The sequence below is a fragment of the Nothobranchius furzeri genome, chromosome 11 (assembly GCF_043380555.1).
Source record: "Nothobranchius furzeri strain GRZ-AD chromosome 11, NfurGRZ-RIMD1, whole genome shotgun sequence".
NCBI classification, from domain to species: Eukaryota; Metazoa; Chordata; class Actinopteri; order Cyprinodontiformes; family Nothobranchiidae; genus Nothobranchius; species Nothobranchius furzeri.
The window spans coordinates 63,045,233-63,067,661 of record NC_091751.1 but is presented as its reverse complement, the minus strand read 5'-3'; the positions used below and the strand labels follow the sequence as shown (position 1 = coordinate 63,067,661).

General features: G+C 43.3%; 1 protein-coding gene across 3 annotated transcripts in view; it reads left to right on the top strand.

The window, feature by feature from the left end:
- LOC107384231 (cadherin-24) overlaps positions 1 to 22,429 on the top strand; it is a 246,651-nt gene that overhangs the window by 98,887 nt on the left and 125,335 nt on the right. The window lies entirely within an intron of this gene.

The window sequence follows — 22,429 nt, the reverse complement described above, 5'->3', positions numbered from 1 at the left end:
GCACACGCACTCTCGTGTTTTCCCCTGCATCGTGAAACCATGAATTTAGAGTTTTTTCTTTTTTATTATTCCAGATTTGTGTCCGCATGTTGATGTTTGCTGCCATAAGAACAACAGCCTAAAATCATCCAGGAAAACATTCCGTTATTGCATCATATCCTCTACTCTGAGGCTCTTTACTGCAAAAATGTCTTTTTTAGTGCTGGTCAATTTGTCCCTCCACCCACTTGTCTCCCATCCTCCTGCCATGCAGCTGATGTTTTATACCATTTGGGTATAAAATGGTCACCACTTTGCTCACCGTATGCGCATAACCCTGCATGAAAATGACCCTGCATGCTTTCATGCACGTATCATTAAAAGCTCCAGCTAGATACCAACCTGCAGAGGATCAAGCTGTGCTTTATTTTATAGTCAATATAATGTCATTATATACTAAACCCCACACATCCTTTTTTTTATTTTGCACCACACATATGGCCGACCCTGGATGAGTTTATTAAATCATCTACATTAGGCCATGGGTGACTACACTGGCATATTAGAGATGCTCCGAAACAAAATAAGAATGGAAGTGTTGAGATTAAAGCCAGAGCCTCAAAAAAGACTAGAATTATAGAAATAAAAGTCAAACCATGAAGAAAATTTAATATAATAGTACATTTTTATCTTTTAAAAGGGAATCAAAACCTAAAACAGCATCAGAGCAGACGCCCATGAGTTCCAGTTTCCTTGTGTGACCGATCCATGGTGACTGAAAGGAAATCATTCTAAAGTTCAACAGTTTTTTCAGGGCTTTTGCAGTGGTCTCTAGTACAAATGAATGCTTTGTGAGTCAATCTCTATGGGTAACAAAGCTCTGGTGCTCCTGTTTGAGAAAAACAAAAGTTAAGCCTGATTCATGCTTCTCCGTCTGCGTCAGTGCGGAGACACGCAACGTCCTTGCGGGCCTGCTGGAGAGCTCCGCAAGGACGTACGGAGTTGAGCTCTCTTTTCTAAACATCCGTCAGTCGAGACGGACAAATGCAAGCTTGTGATTGGTCAGGACGCCGCTGTCGTCTACACCGCCGCCATTGCACCCTCAAAAACACAAATAGAGCCGAGGATAACAAGCGGCAGGCACGGAGAAGCTTGAAGAATACCTCGCGAAAAAACTCTAAAAACATGAACATTTAATTCCCCGTGACTGGAGGAGTGAAAAGATATGCAGCAAGTGTTTTATTTATGGACGGAAATGACAGGAAATGTGTGTTTAGAGGTGGCGAGCGCAAGAAGAGGTGGAGGAGGATGAGAGACAAATTGGTCCGTGTTAAAAAGTCTCTTATATACAAAAAACCACAATACACACAACACTATCTTGGACCAGATACATGACAGGATACCGCAGAACAGCGCTACGCCCTCTGTTGTCCTGGTGGGGAATTGCTTTGCAACACTCCCCAGGAGACGGAGAAGTATGAGAGCAAAACGTTTCCATCAATCCGTGCGTGTCTGTCCCTTGCGGACGGAGAAGCATGAATCAGGCTTTAGCCAGAGGAGAGGGGAGCAAATAACAGCAGGACTTAGAGTCCTGCTCATTATTACTTGCTGATATTTGGACATCTCACTTCTGGTTGGATAACAGCAACGCAACAATGCCACTGACTCTGTTTGCTCTGTAACGCTGGTGTTTTATCTCCACGAATAACACAAGCTTGGAGGAGTTCTGCTGTGTGGTGGAGTTGCTAATGCTAAAGGAGATGCTCTCGACAGTTTCCTGGACACTAAACAGAAGAATATTTCACATTTAGCCTGCATGTAAAACTCAGAAACTCAAAAACAAGTAAAAAAGGTTTTTCTGTGAACTTGGTCTTTAAGACATTAATTATAAATTACATCTGATATGAACACACTGTAAACATATTTCTAGTGGCTCAGGCTACAGCATGAGTTTTACTGGAGAACAGTTTTATTAAACTGTTTAATACATGTCAGATATTTTGAAGTACATGTGAATGTTTCAGACTTTTATTGTGAAGGACTTAAGGACGCTGAGTTCAGTCGTGGATGCTGCTGCAACAGTAAAGATGGCACTACTCGTACAAGACAATGCCTCTCTAAAAACACAGCTGGAGTCCTCAGTGTTAGAAACAAGAACAGAACAGCTACAGCTGGCTCAGGAGCAGATCGGGGTTCACGTTTTTAGGCTAATCTTAAAAATATTCACATTTTTTTCTTTACATCAGAAGTTTAGCTGATATTCAGAATTTAACCTTAACATTTCCTTCTTTGTTTTTCCTTTTTTCTTCTGAAGTGGCCCTCATAGGTGTCTGTAGATAAGAGCTCAGTGTCAGGCACAGAGACCCTCCACAGCACAGGAGCTGCTTTTTAAAAACAACAACAACAACAATAATAATAATAATAATAATAATAATAATAATAATAATAATGTATTTACAGTGAAGGCCACACCTGAATCCTTGTCCTGTATGACTTCATAAAATACAGTGTGTTTTTGAGCCTCACCTGTTTGATCCAGTCAAAAATCCCCTGGTCAGGATTCCATTACAGCGATCCCTTGAGGTGCACTTCACACTCAGGACAGGTCAGCGGTCCGTAACGGGGTTAACTCAGAGAAGCTGCCTTTGGAATTACCGGTTAGCCTAGCAGGGAGGAATGCTGAGTTCCAGGAAGAAACACCAAACAGGCACAAGGAGAACTCCACATAAAAAGCCTCCTGCTGCATCCAGACGTGATGGAAGAGACAGCGTTCGGCAGCGTAAAGGTTTAGCGGGGTTTCAGGCACAAAAACTACACAGTTAAATATAGAGTTGATTTGAGTAGGAATATGAACTCCACTAATGTTAGTGAAAGAGGAGTTCAAACGGCTTCTCTGTGGGTGATGGCTGTTACAGACAAAACGAGTTAAACACAGAGCTGATGTGTCTAAACCACGGAGTTTAAATGTAAACGTTAACTTCTCGAGTGACTAGTACTAGTTTGGTTCCTTTATTTGGAGTCGTTCTTAGTCAAAACAAACCCAGATGGCTAAAACAGCTTCCTATGTGTTTTATTTTGGTAATGGGCTGTCACACATTTATGAAGAGGAACAAATGGCTCGACACGCCACTGTGCTTGTATTACATTTTAAGCATCACGCTTGATTATTCGTTCTCAGTCAAGACCGCTGATGTAGCAGGAGCAAGGCGAGCAGAGCGGACTAATTAATTTGTCATTTATCTGGTGAAGGTGAGAGGCTGGTGGGTTTGCCAGGGCGAGGGGTGATCACCACGGGTAAACAATTGATGTTTTTGTCCTTCTTCTGAGAAACCTTTCTAATTAACACTAAACACACAACAGCTGAGGCTGGCGGCATGTCGGACGCCCTCACAAATGTTTTCCTCATGATGGCCTGGGATGAAAGATCGATAAATATTTTTTTGTTTCAACCATCGGGGGCTTTTATTATTGTTGCTATTCAAATGTTTTTACTTGACTTTTTAGTCAACAAGTCCTATGTTAATACAGAATTTTAAGAGATCTTTAAATAGTTAGACTATTTGAACATACTCAGTATGAAGAAAAAGGTTACTTCAGACCAAATAGATGAATTACTGACCATTCACATTTGTTACAAGTTGAATTAATCCGTCTTAAAATCATTCAAAAGCCTGCCTGCAAAACTTTCTGACAAATTGCAAAGAGCATCGTCATGGGAGACTTCACAAGTCTCAAATTCCAGGTCTGAGTCAAAAGTTTTGTGCTTTCATGTCATAAATTCTGTAAGACAAATATTTCATTTAGTCTTTGTTCAATTATGGCATCTTTCTGGAATCCTTTCAATTTCATTTGCTATGACACATCAGGCTAAATAGCAACACAAGAAAAAGGACGTAGTGTGAGGGTTTTACATTATTCACATATGGAACCTTTGTTACGTGTTCCGGGGGAGAGTTAAAGTGTGGGAATGTTTTTCCAGGAGTTAACGAGTTTCATCAGTTTGGAATGTGATTCTCACTGTTTGTTCATGAGGAGGAGGAGTAATGTCATTGAAGCGACTAGCTCCAGTGTTCGACACTCCGCCTCCGACTCCGTTTCCTGACCACTACATTGGTGACACTGACGTCAGTCCGGTTGAAGTTTCCTGGACTGAACAAGATACCGACCTAGACGCAATGGCTAACTCAGCTGCTAACTCCGCGACTCTCAAACTGACGGAGTTTTGGGAAACTTCTGCGACGTGGTTCGCCCAGACGGAGGCTCAATTCGCCCTCCGTGGGATAACAGACGACATTACACACTTTTACCATGTTGTGGCAGCGCTTGGGAGTTCGACGGCAGCCAGAGCTGTGAGCTTTATTACGTCTCCCCCAGCCCAGGACAAATATGAGGGGCTTAAGACTTATCTGCTAAAGGTGTTCAGTGTGTCATGCTCCGAAAGAGCTAGACGCCTGCTGTCTATGCAAGGCCTAGTGGACAGTAAGCCATCGGAGCACATGGAAAAGACGTTAAGCCTACTGGGGACGGAGGAACTGAACTTTCTCTTCATTGAACTGTTTCTGTGACACATGCCTCTCCACGTCCGGAGTGCGCTCACAAATACTACTATTACTGACCCCTGAGCACTTGCTGAGGAGGTGGACCGTTTCTTTCTGGCCACACAGCATTTCGCCCCTGAAGTCCTGGCCCTGACACGCAGCTATACTCCCTCACCTGCTGGCACACCAACTGCAAGAGGAGTTGATACAGCCGACGGACGTTCTAAGCAAGATTTGTGCTACTTGCATGCACGCTTTGGTGCCAAGGCTAAAAGATGCAACTTCAAAACGCCGGGAAACAAGAGAGCCTGTGCTCAGAAGGGGCCACGAGTGCATGCGAAAAAGGGTGACTGCTGTTTATCAAGGATGACATCTCAGGGCGCAAATTCCTCAACAACACTGGTGCACAGAGGAGCGTGCTGCCAGCAACAGTGGAGGACACAGCTGGGGGTTTGCTTGGCCCGCCATTAACCTCCACTAATGACACCCCAATAAGGAAATACGGGACTAGGTCCATGGACGTTTGTTTCGGGGGTCAAAAATTTTCATGGGACTTTGTCACAGCCGACATCTCGTTTCCACTCCTGGGAGCGGACTTTCTGTGTGCACATGGGCTACTAGTGGATGTTAAAAATGGGCGCCTAGTGGACGCCTTAACCTTTTCCTCGTTTGAATGAGTCCACGATAAAGGATCTTATGATGGCCTTTCCAGCTCACTCTCTGTCGGTGACAGGTACCAGCTGCTCCTTGGGGAGTTTCCCAGCCTAACGCAGCCCACCTTCTCGGCCGATACGGCCAGGCACAGTGTCGAACATTACATCGAGACTATTCATGCTAAGGCCTGGTTACTTAACCAGCAGAGATTGGTGATTGCTAAGGCGGAGTTTGATACTATGGAGCGCCTTGGCATCATCCGCCGTTCCTACAGCCCATGGGCCTCACCGCTTCACATGGTCCCAAAACCGGATGGTGGCTGGCACCCCTGCGGAGATTACCGGCGCCTCAATGATGCCACTACCCCCGATCGCTACCCGGTCCCTCACATTCAAGACTTCTCTATGCATCTGATGGGAAAACGGCTGTTCTTGAAAGTGGATCTAGTGCGTGGCTACCATCAGGTTCCAGTACACCCTGAAGACGTTCCAAAGACGGTGGCAGTGACGCCGTTTGGGTTGTTTGAATTTCTCAGGATGCCCTTTGGACTGAAAAATGTGGCTCAGTCCTTTCAGTGACTGATGGACTTGGCACTGAGAGACATGTCCTTCATCTTCGTTTACCTGGATGACGTCCTTGTCGCCAGTTCATCAGAAGAGGAACATCTGATACACCTCCGGGCCCTTTTCACTAGACTGGACCATCATGGACTGATAATTAGTCCAGCAAAGTCTGTCTTTGGGGTACCATCCATACACTTCCTTGGACACCTGATCAACAGCAAGGGGGCCACGCCATTGCCATCGAAGGTGGAGGCGGTTTCTGCCTTCCACCGTCAAAACACAGCACATGGACTGCGGGACTTCCTTGGGATGGTCACTTTCTATCATTGTTTTATCCGCCGAGCGGCCCACGTCATGTACTCGCTATATGAGTCCCTTAAAAGCAAGAAACCCGACGATGCCATCGACTGGACAGAGAAGCGCATAGCGGCTTTCGATGGGACATGTTGTGTCAGGCCGCATTGTTGGCCCATCCGGTGCCTGGAGCATCAGTCGCCCTTACTACTGATGTGTCCGACTACGCAGTGGGGGCTGTTTTGGAGCAGCGGGTTGACGACACCTGGCAGCCTTTGGCCTTTTTCAGCTGCCGGCTGTCTGAGAACGGAAGTACAGCGCTTTCGACAGAGAACTGTTGGTGGTTTGGCTATTCATATGCCATTTCCATTTTACCCTGGAAGGCCGCATGTTTGCGGTGTTTGTGGACCATAAACCTCTCACTTTCTCCCTGTCCAAGGTGTCCGAACCGTGGTTTGCACACCAACAGCGCCAGCTGTCCTTCATTTCAGAGTTCACCACAGACATCAGATACATCTCCAGGAAGTCCAACGTAGTGGCGGATTGTCTTTCCAGAGCCACCATCGGGACAGTGCAGCTGGGACTCGACTTCGCCAGAATGGGCGCCGACCAAGCCGCGGATCAGGAGATTCTGATGTTCAGGAGTTCTGACATGGGCCTGCACCTTGAGGAGGTTGCTGTCGGGGATTCAGGTACTGTGTTGTGGTGTGACCGTTCCACAGGGATCCCCAGGCCGCTGGTCCCAGCAGGTTGGCAAAGAACCGTTTTTGATGCGGTGCAAGGCCTGTCACACCCTGGCAAGAAGGCGTCAGCCAAGTTGGTGGCCCAGAAGTTTGTATGGAAAGGGCTTATGAAGGACGTAAAAGCGTGGGTCGACTCATGTGTGCCCTTTGAGCGTGCTAAGGTGGGCCGCCACACCAAAGCGCCACTGGAGACGTTCGTGGTTCCAGAAAGGAGGTTCGACCATGTTCACATCGACCTGGTGGGTCCACTCCCTTCTTCCCATGATTTCAGCTACATCCTCACGATGGTGGACAGGATGACGCGTTGGCCGGAGGCAGTTCCCCTCATCTAGACATCAGCGACGGACGTGGCCTGAGCGTTCATCGGAACTTGGATTCATGTCTAGTGTTCTGGACGAGTGCTTTCCGGCGCCTTTGTTGCCAGACCCAGGGGCCGCTCCACGCCAGACACCTATTTGTTCAGCCCCCGTTGGACCCGTTACAGCAGGGTGGTCGGTCCTGCCCGCCGCAGTGACTTTTACTATGGGTGAATTCTGGGGGGGGGGGGGGGGGGCTTGTGTGGGGGTTTTACATAATTCACATACAGAACCTTTGATACATGTTCCAGGGGATAGTTAAAGTGTAGGAATGTTTTTCCAGGAAGTTAGTGTGTTAACAAGTCTCAACAGTTTGGAATGTGATTCTCTCTGTTCACAAGGAGGAGAATTAATGTCATTAAAGCGACTAGCTCCAGTGTTCAACACTCCGCCTCGTTTCCTGGCCACTACAATAGTTACAATTCAATGTGAGTAAATGTCGTGCCACTTTTGTGCTAAGATATCAAAAATGCTCAAGTCATCATCAAGTCAACAGATGCAAGCCGATTCAAGTCGCAAGTCATTGGCATTCAAGTCCGAGTCAAGTCATAAGCCTTTATAGAATTTATCAAGTCAAGTCAGAAGTCATTAAAATAATGACTCAAGTCTGACTCAAGTCCAAGTCATGTGACTCGAGTCCACACCTCTGGTGAGTTTAATTAAATGTTCGAACATTTTATGTGAATTTTGTCTCCTACTAGTTGCTGAAAGTAACGGTCTTTTGAGGTTTTAGCTAAACCCTCAGCCTTCACTTTAACTTACTATATACTTGAGTCATTCGAGGACAAAAACTTCCACTTGTAAAATGATTTTCAAACGTTTTGAGGCTTTTAATCCTTGAACTGCCAGTTTGAATACTCAAAGTCATTGTTGTAATTTATGGAAAAAACACAAACTATTAGTTATTTTCCCAAAAAACAACATTTTTTCCTGCGGTTTTCATTATAAATCAGTCTTGGTCATGTCATAAAATATCTACAAAATTTTGCATCAATAGTTTTTGTGTAGCAACGCGATTGACCTTATTGGACAAAAACGTCCCATTGACTTCCATTCAAAATCATAGTTTTTGATTATGCTTATGCACCTGTCTGGAGCTCCAGACAGGTGCATAAGCATACTAATTGTTTTTGTTTTCTACACTTTGAAGTTCAGTAAGAGAGTCAAACTGTGTTTTATCTACTTATCAGAGGTCAGGTTGACCTTTTGAATTTTTTAATACAAACAGCAGAAGATCTAAAGAAATGTGTAGACTTTCTCGCCTGTGCCACATATGGAGAAATGACTGAATCTGGTGAACAGTAAAAATCATAAATTTGACTACTTTTCTCCAAAATGAAACCCTAATATCACAGAAAGCACGATTATTTGTTGCAGATGTTATAGGATCAAAAACTGTGGTTTGAATGGAAGTCAATGGGACGTTTTTGTCCACTACATTTTCAAATGTATGTTGTTTTTTTCATTGTGTTTACTTGGTTTATTTTCAAAATTCCACATAGAATTTCTAAATTTGTCCAGAGACGGCTTTTGCGACTAAATTTTGTACCATATGCACAAACAATGGTGAAATGGCGTCCAAAAGAAAAGCAAAAAACTGCCCAAATGGACAAAAATGTCCCCAATGAAACCTGAGGGTTAACCGTAAAAATGTGTAGCCAATTATGCGAATGTTGTTTTTAAACTCTACAACAAATATCACTTTCCACCTAGAAGTGTTACACAGCCTATCCACCAGATGCATAAGCAGTGAGTAGCATAAATGCATTTTACCTGCAAGCTCCCTCCCCACAGGGAGCGTTTCAGAAGTGAAACGGGAGTAAAAACGTTTCACACAGCTGGTCCTGCATGCTCATGAAATCATGGGAGAACTGCAACACCACGCTTGATTTAGACAATTCACTTGATGACAAACAAGGAGAAAGCTGGTAGCATGTATCAAAAAAGGTTTGTGGTTTATTTTCTGTTGTGTTTACTTCGTCTGTGGAGGTTTCACAGGTAATGACATAATTCTCTTTTACTAGTTAAGTAACTGGAATCCCACATGTGACTTTTATCTTGATTCAGTGTTTTTGCAGTTTTTGTGTTTGACTTGTCTGGCCTGATCTGAACTACTGAGCTTGATGTGATCAGGAAGCACAGTGCATAAAAAACAGGCGTCTCCCTATGCTGGATGCTTCCAAACACTTTCCTTGTAGCGGAAACGCACCCATCCACTTTAGCGGTGGCTAACTGCTGTGTTCTATGTTTTGCTGACGTTTCGCAGACATTTAGCTCCCATTTTGCAAACGTTCTGCTGACGTCCTGGAGATGTTTCTCTGACGTTTGACAGACGTTTTGCTGACATTTAGCAGGTATTTCGCAAAAGTTTTGTAGATGTTACAGTGATGTTTCCCCACATGTTTCCCAGACATTATGCGATGCTTCCACCATTGGTGTAAAATGTGCTAAATGTGTTTTAATAGCATTTTTAAGAGCCACTGAAGAACCACTTAAACATATTTTAAGAAGGAAGCAATCCGCTTTAGTTTTAGGCACTGCTGTGACTAACTGCTGTCAACCTGGTCCGAATGTTACCTTCTCCAAACTGAGGTTGAATACGTTGGTCTTTCTGCTCAAAACCATCCCCTTAAAGCAGTGATTCATGGCTAAACTTTAGTCCCAGATGGTGTGCGATGATGTGGGGAAAGGGGAGAAGGCTTGGGTGTTGAGGTATAAAGGTACACGGAGAGAGCATAGCGGAGGAGTAGAGTATGAACATGATGTGTGAGGAGCAGGGGGTCAGGGGAAAGGTGAGTGATCTGGCCCAAAGGTGGTTCTGGATGGAAGCAGCTGACAGCACTGAAGACAGAGGAGCGAGAGGACCAAAAGAGACACTGGAGGGAACAGAACAGCGAGAGAGGAGGGACATTTAAGACACTGCAGGTTTATTTTTTGGAAACACTTGTTTTTGAATCAACTATACATTTCCATTAATTAAAAATGTTTATTCATTTTTTTTTCATTTGGAATAAATTAAAATATGTTGAGTAGGAGCTCTCCTTGCCTGTGGCACTTTTCCTTCACACACAAACGCTGAAAGACTTATTGTCTCCTTGTGACAAAAAGTCATTTCCCTTGGCAGTAGCATATATGTGGGCGATCTGCCCTTTAAATGTACAGCAACGAGTCAAGCCTCCAGCGGCCTTTTCCAGTTCTCATCTCTTCCAACTAAAAATATCCTCCCAAGTATTCGCTACTGGAGCAGGAGCTCAGAAGCAACGGAACACAAACAATTATCTGATGAGCCGCCACACACACGCACGGCTCCTTGTACATCAGCTGATTATGATAATCAAAAGTGGGACTTGCATACTCCGAGGCTAAAAGCACAGTTTTGTTCTGAATAATGTACTGCAGAGGAAGAGAAGAGCGGCGAGATGCATCGAGCAGCTAAAGGAAAAGTCTAATAATGATGAATAATGAATGTTCTTTTAGGAAGTGTATGAGTAAGAGGAACTGTGTGCGTGTGACAGGGAGGTGTGTGTGCATGTGTGTGCTGGGGGGGGGGGCACATTGGGCCCTCCAGAGACAAGCTGAATTGGATCACAGCAGAAACAGGCCAACACGTCCACAGCAAAAGTGAATTAAAAAGAGTCTCAGAGCTTTTCAAACATTGACGCAGAATCAATGTTGGATCTATGCTAAACAATTAACGGCCGCTCCTCGTAACGTATTTGAACTGCGTCAGGACAAACAGGCGAGGGGGTGCGTGCCGGAGGGGCTGTTTTCAATGCCGCTTGACATTTTTCTAAGAGCACAGAACAAAAGGGAATTTCCCCCACATTTGCCGCAAGAGTGAGTTTGATTGAAAGTTCAGACAGAATTTAAAACCTGCCTGTCTTCTGAAGTCCCAAACACTCCTCGTAGGATGGCGCCTTTCTGCTCGCGGGTCTGCAAGGATTTGATGTTCTAGTGCTTCTGCAAAATTGAAAGGTGTTTTTTTCGTTATGTGTGTCGCCACTGATTAGAGCGAAGCGCGGGGCACTGGGATGAGAAGATGCAAATGTGTATCGCGTCTAAGTGAGAGGCTGTTTGCATCCTATTTATGGCTGTGGTTGTTTTACATGATCTTAATGGTTTGTTGTGGTCTTGTAGGAGGATTTCTCACATTTAATATTTTCACTTGGTGGTTTGGTTTGTTTGTCTGTTAGCAGAATGGCTTTATAAGTCATGGAGGAATTTGCTTGCAAATTTTCACCAGAGGTGGTAAATGGTTCGATTTAGAAGCTGTTAAATTTTTAATGTCGATCTGTTTCAGTCTTACTTGGCTCCCTCTGTTGTTTTATTTATTTATTTATTTAGGAATGGTGGGTTTTTAGCCTCTGTGTTTGTTTTTGAAACCTATGCAACAAAACACTTTTTTGTCTGATAACTAAAATCGTGGCAAAAAAAATGTGTCACATAAAAAATGATCAGCGATGAATTCGGGAATGTCTTGTTCCATTTCAGTTCAATTAAACACACTTAAGTAACATATTAGCAAGCTCTCGATTTACCGTCCGATCTACGTTCCTACCCTCATCTGTGGTCACCAGCTTTGAGTGAGATAGTAGATACAAACGGCTGAAATTAGTGTTTCCGCAGGGTGTCCACTTCTCCTCCACAATGAGAGGAGCCAGAGGTTTTCCAGGCATGTCCAACCGGGCGGACACCCAAGGAAGACCCAGGACATGTTATGTTTCTCAGCTGGCCTTGGGATTCCCCTGGAGGAGCTGGCCTAAGTGGCTGTGGAGAGGGAAGTCTGGGCCTCTCTGCTAAAGGTTGGTTTAGGCTTGACGCGTCCGCGAGGTCCGCACGGCTCCGCGCGGAAAAGTTGCATCATTTTAACAACCACGCCCCTCCACCGCACCTCCGCACGGCCCAGAATTTCCGCAACGCGCACCTCAGAAAATTTCTAACCATGTGGACGGACGGACGTGGAAAAACATGGCGGACCGGCAAGAACTAGTATGGCAGAGGTTCGTAAATACAGACATTTGTATGATTCAGCTCTCAGAGATCACCATGATCAACATGTTGGTAATAATTCTTGGAGAGAAATAGCTCGCACTGTCAGAAAAGACGAGGACGCTGTTAAAAATGCTGAAAGACCATGTTGTAAACAGTAATTTCTACTTCTACTATGGCGTAGTTTTGGATGCATGCCGTAGAGCTCCATGCTGCCCCCTACAGTTTGGGAGAATATTGGCTCACCGCAGAGACGAGCCACACGAACCATAAACGCTGCAAGTTGTGAAGCTCGTTCCAGCCGTGAGCCGCATCACCGCGCGGAAAGTGAACGCGTCAAGCATAAACCAAGCTTTAGACTGCTGCCCCTGCGACCCGGCCCTGGATAAGTGGACGAAAATGGATAGCTGGATGGATATTAGTTTAGTTTAGTGACAAAGTATACCCATAGGTCCCTTTATTAGGTTAATATATTTTATATATTGTTGAAACAAATAACTAATTAGTTCATCAGGTATTTAAACATCTAGATGTGGTGAAGATGACTTGCTTGGGAGATCAGAATAAATCAGGAGGAGGTTTGGAAGAACATGAAGCTGCTCATCTACCTGGATTTTCTCCAACAACCGTCTCTAGGATTTACAGAAAATGGTCTGAAAAAGCGAAAATATCCAGTGAGCTGTGGTTGTGTGGATAAATGGCCTCAAAGGTCAGAGAGGAAAGGGCAGGCTGGTTCTAAATAATAGAAATACGACTTTAGCTCAAAAGGCCACTGCAGCATTGAATTTGTAAACCACAAGATGTTGGTACTGAGTCAGATGGACTTCAGCAGCAGAAGACCACACCAGGTGTCTCCTGTCCTGTCAATAGGACACTGAGGCTACAATTCCCACAGGATCACCAGAACTGAGCCAGAGCAGACTGGAAAACCTTTCCTGGTCCGATGAGTCTGGATTTCAGCTGCAGCGTTCAGATGGTCGGGTCAGAATCTGGTGTCACCAACATGAAAATAGCAAAAAGGGGACTGTACAGTAGCTTCAGCATAGGGAACCTAATAAAGTGGCCAGTGAGTGAATAATGTGTTGCATGATTTCATCTTTAATCCCTTGTGGACTTAGATGATGTAATCTGCCCATGACATAATCTGAAATAATTCATCTGCTTGTTTTTCATCTATAATCTGATTTGGTTCTTGTGTGATACAATAATAGCTTGGATTATATTTAGCCAAAGGGTGATTTTGATGTTGTGTCCAATCTGACTCATTTTGGATTTAATGCCAATTAGATTCGTCTCAAATGATACATTTTTAAAATAGACCTTAAAAACCAGACCGATCGCTTTAAAACATCCACAGCTTCAGAATGAAACTCACATGAATGGTTGTGTGGAAAAATCCAATCAAGCTGCAAACCACCATGGATTGTTTACAATGCAGCTGCTATATCTGCAATAATCTCTGTCATATCAAAGAAGGCTTCAATAAGAAACATGAAGTCATCCCTGACCGTTACAGTCAGTGATCATTTCAGGAATTATAATCCAGAGAAATCCAAATGGCTCAAGAAGAATAGACGGGCGATTATGCAATCGTAAAAATCAGGATGTGCATCCATAAAGGGAAGACATGAGCATGACCTGCATGAAAACCTAGAATCATCCCATAAAGGTCAAATGTTGTAAGGAAGATTAAGAAAAAAAAGTTTTATTGAATCAGTAGAACAACAAATTACAAGAAAGTGGATGAATTTTTATGTTTTTCAATCTTAATATGAAGCTACTTTGTCTTGTGTTTTGCAGAACAACATCAGCAGGAAGATATTTCCATTTGAAAGATGACAAAAACCAATCAAAACGTTTTCCGTACAGGTCTGAACGTGTCTATGTTGTGGTCATCACATGAAGATGTTTACAGTCTGGTTCTCGTCAGGCCCATTCTTGAATTATTCTGCATTAGTGGTGTGCATCTCTACTTGCCTCACAATTCGATCCGATTCCGATTATCTGCTTAAAGATTCGATTTGAGTCTGAAATGCATCACGATTCTTCACACAAAATTTTTCATTACTTAATAAAAGCAGTAGAATAGTTTTCAATTTCTTTTTTATTTCGATATCCCCAAAAAACAGAACATTCATCTATTCACTATGGTGAGCAATAATTTTTAAAGTGTGCTGCCTATAATTACTTAAATAATATAAGAAATAATGTTTTTGGTAGAGCAGCTTTAAGATAGAATACAACTGAACTTAAAAATAGTAAACAAATACTGTGTTAAGTAATTCTTTCACATCCAGGATCCCAAAACCCGAAATTAGCCTAGACATCCGATTTAAATGTAACGGGTACATCTTTACTGGTAATGTTGGTCCTGTATCCCTGTCCGCCTTTTCTGTTTTAAATTGGCGCTAGAGCAACGCAGTGGGCATGTCATTGCAACTCTGCCCCCAGAATTAGTTGTAAAACCTCAAAAAATCTCATTATGTCACGTTGCTGCATCGATGCAGAATCATGCATGGCTGAATCGCGATGCATCTTCGAATCGATCATTTTTCCCACCTCTATTCTGCAGGTGGGAGTAAAGAACAAATATATTCATGACTGAAGGTTCAGCTTTCATGGAAGGAACAAAGATCACCTTCCACCTTTTGTACCAGAGTTTTAAACTAAGATCAATTTATGTTGAGAAGACATGGAGCTTAAACTGCTGTGCCTTGAACATGTGTGTGTGTGTGTGTGTGTGTGTGTGTGTGTGTGTGTGTGTGTGCGCGAGCGCACGCGTGCGCACACACACACACACACACACACACACACACACACACACACACACAACAGCATTATCACCCATCTCTGGCTTTTGGCAGCGCGGTAATAATAGCAGCCGTGTCCAGAGCCAAACCCAAATAGATGTTGACTCTAACTATTAGCTGCTGTGTGGATGTTGGCCTGAGTCCCTGCTGCTTTATACTTCCTGGCTCTCAAATATTTCCACTGTCTCTGGGTCAGCTGCTGCTGAGGCTCGCAGGCAAATGCAGAGTTCACAAAATGGCACACACACACACACACACACACACACACACACACACACACACACACACACATGCAAATTCTTCGTTGGCTTCTTGTCCACTCCGGGTTATGTCTCTGCCAAGTGGAGGCTCTTCCAAGCAAGAAGGAGAGTCAGAATCATTACAACTCTTTTTTTAAAGTGGCGTTGTGTACCCCCGGCGCCCCCCACACACACGTATGCATACACACACACACCTAGAAATTCTCCTCCTGAGTTCTCTCATACAATAAGAGACGCATTGATGCAAATGTGTGTGTGTCCAGCGTAACCATTCCCTGGAGGTAAAACATTGATATGAGAGGTAATCTGGCCACAAGGCACAGATTCATTTCAAGCCGTGGGAGCTCATGTGGTCTCTGTCCCAAATTAATTTCTCTGCCGTTTTCCCTGATCGGCTCCGTTCTTCAGACCTATATCTGAATAGGTGGACCTGCTCCAAATCGATTGCCTGACCCTTGCCTTTTCGGCTTGTTTGACACCCCCTGGTAGATATGACAGAGCTGGCTCAGTCCTATCTTGCAGCTTTCACATCCACCAAGCCTAACTCCTGGTTGTCCCGTAGGCCTCTAGCCCTTTTGAAGTCACCAAAGAGAAGATGAAAAGCCCCCCACCCCCGTGAGATTAGGAGATATTTTCACACCTGCCTGCGTGCCCTTGCAAACTTTCCCTGATGTGCTTGGGGAATTGAACCCTGCTGCCAATCACAGGGCTCAGCGATGCCCTGCAAGGCTTCTGTTTGCCTACTGGCATCTCACGTGAGCTGCAAGCCAATTTTCCACACAGTTATTTGTCTTGCTGCTTTTACCTCACCCCTGTCTTTGACACACATAAACATAATGGGACACACACGCACGCACGCACGCACGCACGCACGCACGCACGCACACACACACACACACACACACACACACAAAGAATTTGTCAGAGAAACATCCACTTTCATTAGACTAATGCACATCTGTGAAGAAAAAAAACATTTTCTTGGTGTTTTTATGATTTATTGTGCTGCATAAATGTGAAATTGTGTGCATGGGATATTAGTTATTTAAGTGATTTAGAGGTTGGCAGAGAGTACTTTTCCTCCTCTCTTTATGATTTATGGTTATTGCAAAAATGTGAAATTGAGTATATGAGTATACGCATATTACCTTATGATAATATAAATAATTGAATAGATTTAGGTTTGCAGAGAGGCTGGGAGTTGCATGCACAAAAGCATCAATGAAAATAGAAATGGGAGCACATCAGACCTAAATCATTCGCTAAGGAGAGGTGACACGTCGCTAAATTTGGCTTCTGTGGCCAGTGGCTTCATATTATTTGGCTGTTGATTTACTTGATAGTTTATCAAGAGGATATGAACTGTTGGTGTTAGGAGTTGCACTTTTCTCCTGTTAAGCAGGATGTGAAATATGGGAATAGCTGGTGATGTTTAATGTAGTAGTACCTTTGTTATTTTAGCACTTTGAGAGGTAGCTGAAAGATCTGAAAGCTGTTTTGCCTCCGTAGCTATCAAGTATCCACAGCCATAATATCTGGTTAACTGCGTTTCCTTATTATGCTTTCCTATTCATCTCGGAGGAACAGATGAGGGTGAGAGGTCAGCCTTAAATGGATTTGGTTTCCTTAGGCTGGGCTCTTTTGCTTCAGAACGACTCTTAGCAGCGCTTTCAATCAGCACCGCCACCACTCACTGTGGTAATGATGGCCGGGGCTTCATTAAGAAGCTCGTTAAGTCCCCTCGTTAAGCTGCAGGGCCGTTAAGACTTTGATTGTTAATGGCTCTTCGTTAAGGAGAAAGAGAAGCCGGGCTCCTGTGGTGGTCCTGACCGGACGGAGGTTTTGGCCAATTGGCCCCGGATGGCCTCCTCCAAAGATGAGAGAAGCCCATTAGTTTGTGTTAGTGCAAGCCAAAGCCAAAGGGAAGCCTGTGAACATGCTGCACACGTGTCACTGATTGATCAAACCAAATAACTTTAAACCATGTTGGACCGAGTTTGGAATACCTGCATTGTTGAATGGTGACTGGTAATTCTTTTGGTCTCTCTGGTGCTTTGCAGCCTTCTTTCAGGTTTCAGGCACGTGTCCTGTGTGATTACAGCAATGCTTCAGTTACCCCTTTAAAAAAGGTGAAGACGATGGTGCAGTGTGAAAAATCTGGTCTTCAGGCGGTATGAAGAACACAGTGGGCTCACCATTACAAATTAGAGCATATTCAAAGGTTGCTTCGGGTAATTTGAACATTAGTTGTGCACTGGGGTCTTGATAGCATTGTAATCATGATTATCACTGGCATGCTAAGGGCAGAATTTCAAGTGCGACTGACCACGCTTGCTTGATGCATGCATGAATCAACCATCAACATTGTGCAAGTAGGTCAGGGATATTTATCTCATGGCACCATCCTGAATCGTTCTGTGGGATTCCTGCCAGGATTTAGCCCAAGGAGTGGTGCTGCTGTAGGAGACTTTTGTGGGGATATTTCCTGGTGATGTATAGAACCTGCTAGGTACACAGAAGGGAGTAACAGGGATGTGGAATTTGGTAGCAGAAGTAAATTATTGAATTGAAAATACCTTTATTATCCTACAAATGAGAAATGTCAGAGTTACAGAGCTCCCCTCCACAGAGGCTATACATAAGCAACCAAACATAGATGTCAATGGGTCAGTCATAAGGAAAGGCTCATTTCTTACCACATTCAACTGCACTGTACATTATGTGGACAATTTTAAGGTTTAGCATCGTGAATGTCTTCATAGTGAAGGAGGTTATTCCATTTTTTTCAAGTTCAAAGAAAGCTCTGCTGGAGAGTGTAGAGGGGTCTTTTTCAAGCACAAATAAGGTCTTAAGGCGTCCCAGAACACTAGTTGTACAAGTAAAGACTTCATCTTCTATATTACTATAAGAATATAACACCTTGTCTTTGTAGTTTGCTTTGGGAAGAAAAGCAGATGGACAGTCAGCAGCCTGATCCCAGAAGGGAAGGTGAAATCAATTCTGCACAGTTTAATTTGATTAAATCTATAGAGAACCAACTCAACTCTCTCTAGATGGAAGAAAGTTAACATCTTAACCACTTTCCACACCAACAAACCTTAAAAGAACCACACTCAGGAACGGTGGACATTTGTTTTAACCCGACTGACAATAAAGAGCAATTTGGAAGTGTGTGGTAGCAATCCTTGTATTGACAGTCTGGTAGAGGGATGGTGTGTTTGTGTGTGTGTGTGTGAGTGTGTGTGTGTGGGATGGCTTACACAGGGGAAGTCTCATTAACAAGAACAAGGCTCTGATTGCATCACCGAACAAAAACAAGAACTATAGGGACAGCTAGAGACAGGCCATGTACTACAAAACACTCTTTCCACTAATGGCAAAGGTGTAAATAATGGCATCAATTATGGTTTTACGCTTTGCAGCTCCCTCATTTTCAGAGTTCTGTCGTGGTGCATGCTAGCAAAAGGTCCCCTGGTTATAACTCAGCCAGACACATGAAAACAGCATCTTTAATACCATCACTTGCTCCCGTGCGTTTCATGCTGTGACAGTTAAAACTAGTTGCAGTGAAAGAAGCTCTTTGTACAAATGTTACTCATGGGTGCTGGAAATGACCTGGAAAGAGCAAAAAGAATAATGAGAGGAGTTACACGACACCACAATTATGAAATATCATGTTATGAAAATCAAGGACTGAATCTGTTTTCAAAGTAGCATAAAATATTCTCCCAATGTTTTCAAAGCCTCCTTGAATCATTGCTAGCTTGCCTGCTAACTAAGTACCTGGATTAAAAGAGCTAAAGTCCTGTTCTACTTTCTGAGGAAACTTTTTTACTTTTACACTCATACCTGCCTGTGAGACCCACATATTATAGATAATAGCTTCACTGTTACCCAGAGAGGAGTACAGAGCTGTTACATTTTCAACTGTGAAACCAACAGAAAACACCTGACTTCATGGAGCCATCTTGAAGACATTTCTGTCAGGCTGCACTTTCTGTTCTGACAACTGGGTCGGATCTAAATTCACATCACACAATTTAAACCCATCATCCTAAAAGAATTTAAGAAATGGACTAAAAGAGTTACCATGCTGTGAGATTCGAGCACCATCTGCATCGGGAGGTTTTCTGCTGCGCTTGCATCTCTCATCCATATGTAAAGAAAGTTTCTGGCAAGAAGTAAGATTTTTGAAAAACTCCATCGAAAGAGGAGGTTTGATTCCACATAGACTCAAAAATTCAGACATTTGGAGAAACAGTGTGTTTCACATGCCCTAGAAACCAAAACAAGGAGTTGTTTTGATCTATTTTACCACTTTCATCGTCCTAAATAACCAAAAGACAAAGATAAACAAGCATCTAATTATACATTGATTTAGCAAAATAGCCACCGTGTTGTCAGAGGTACAAACAAAACAGCAATGCTAGCATGTGGTTGATCACTTTATTTACTGGCTATTACTATGTTAGTGTGCTGGTTAGTTGTAAATGTAACACAAAATAATTAAAAATATGGCTTTCAAACTGATTTTCAGCTGTTCTTGAGCCAGAAACTTCAGCTTCACGTTGTCTCCGCACTGACGCAGACGGAGAAGCATGAATCAGCCTTAAGAAGCGAGAAACGTAGTAAAGGTTGAATATGGAACACGAACACCAAGTGTGTGGAGTTTGTAGTTGCAAGAATAAAAAAAGGTTTCCGGCCAACAAATAGTGAAATGTTTTATTTGAGTAGGCTTCACCTAAACACAGTCTGGTTTTAGATCTTTTATGGTCGCTCTTCTTCTGAGAAGTATAGCGACATCTTCTGGGCTCAGAAGCAACTGCTTGACTTGCCGAGTCACTTTCCACAGTGCCAGCTTCGCTAGACTGTTTAGCAACCCACAACAGTGCCCTCTTTTGGCATGTAGATGTCAACATAAACCCAGTGTTGTGCCCGTCAAAATAAATATTTGATTTATTTAAAATAAAATATAGCTTTTAACGGAAATAACATACCTTTATTCAGAACACCTCCAAATGCCTCATTGAGGTATTTAAAAATAAATAAGTTCTTAATTAAATTGTTCAATATTCAACCTTTAAGTGATATTTTAAAAATAATATTGCTGAATAACAATGTGTAAAGTTAGACAAATATTTCTTCTCCACTATAGATCAAAATGTATAATTATACTTCTTTACCTCGAGTTAATCTGAGTTTTGAAACATGAACAATTATTAATGATAAAAATGCTATCAATACGATCTACGTTCCTGCCCTCACCTATGGTCATGAGCTTTGGGTGGGGACCGAAAGAACGAGATCGCGGATACAAGCGCCCGAAATTAGTTTTCTCCGAAGAGTGGCTGGGCTCTCCCTTAGAGATAGGGTGAGAAGCTCGGTCATTTGGGAGGGGCTCGGAGTAGACCCGCTGCTCCTTCACATCGAGAGGAGCCAGTTGAGGTGGCTCGGGCATCTGGTCACGATGCCTCCTGGACGCCTCCCTGGTGAGGTTTTCCGGGCAAGTCCAACTGGGAGGAGACCTAAAGGTAGACCCAGGGCACAGTGGAGGGACTATGTCTCTTACCTGGCCAGGGAACGCCTTGGGATTCCCCCGGAGGAGCTGGCCCAAGTGGGTGGGGAGAGGGAAGTCTGGGCCTCTCGACTTAGGCTACTGCCCCCGCGACCCGACTCCGGATAAGCGGATGAAAATGGATGGATGGATGGATGCTATAAAGTTTAAATCAGGGGTGTCAAACTCATTTTAGCTCAGGGGCCACGTTGAGGGAAATCTAGTCCCAAGTGGGCCGGACCGGTAAATAAAAAAAAACAACTTCAGATTGTTTTCTTTGTTTTAATACAATCAATATAAAACAAGGCTGGAGCCTGAGGACAGTGTAGTACAAGTACAACACCTGAAGTGTACTTGAAAATTTGAAAAAAAAATCAATCAATTAAAAAAAACATTCCTTAGTGATTCAAAGAGCTTACAGATCATATTGCAAGATCAGTTTCATGCAGCACTGAAAGTATATTTGACTCATTTTACTTTACATCTTTTAGCTTTCACCAGCACATCAATATCAGAAGTCACATCCTGAGTGGCGTCCAGCTTCAGGATGTGATTCAAGTTCTTGTGTGAGCCTTGAGCGCAGCTTTTCTATTTATACTCATTACAGAGAAAACTTGCTCACAAAGATACGTTTATTTTCACTCTACATTGTAAAGTATGAAAATAAAGTTTACACAACCATCTCGCGGGCCGGATTTAACCCGCTTGCAGGCCGGATCCGGCCCGCGGGCCGCATGTTTGACACCCCTGTTTTAAATGTATCAACTATGTTTGATTTAATTGGTTGATAAGTATGTGACATCTAAAACAAACTTTAATGCTGCTAAAACAGTTTTATCAGAACGATGAATCATCAAGGCCACGACATGCAAATGTATCCTACTGACATGACTTTACCTGTGACCAGTGTGTTTGCACCTCCAGTGATATGGTGTTGTTATTATTGCTATGGTTGTGCAGCTCCTTTGTGGAAAGTATCCTGGTAATTTTATTGTTAGGAGAAACTTCTTACCTTCTACATTGTAAAATGTCATCACTGAGCTTGAATCCCTTTTCACAGATCATGAATATGTTTGAACCGCTATGAATAATTAGAACAAATCCAAACGCTTTCTTCTAAAGTCAAGATTTAAGAACGCATTCTTTAGCTTTATTTCTAGTTTTTGCACGCAGCTCATAATGTTCTGTCAACTGTCGGTGGGTGTGCTCTTACAATCTCCATTTGGCATTTTAATTTACATAAATGAATCATACAGAGCTCTTTAAATTTCAAATCTGATTGTTCAGATAGTTTTAGCTTTCATCTGAGTTTCTGGAGTCGTGAATGTGCTCCTTGCTTCAAACCACCTTGTCAACATCCGCACTTATCATTACCCCCCCAGGAAGCTGGCATATTTGTGCCATTTCCCCCCATGAAAAATGGCAATCCTCAAAGTAAATGAACATTCAGACGCACAGTATCCATTCTCTTTTCATTTAGCAAATGTGCTTAGCTGTTGCCACGCAACAATGCCTTCCTGAGCTAAACCCTCATCCTCTCCCCTGTCTTCTCTCCATCTCAAGTCACAATGTCACACTTTCTTGTGAGTGGGGCCTAATTTACTGCTCGGTTTTTTGGTCACAGTTGCTATTCGACCCACGTAGGAGACGGATTGCTGAGATTGAATCTTGATGCGCTCGCCGCATCCC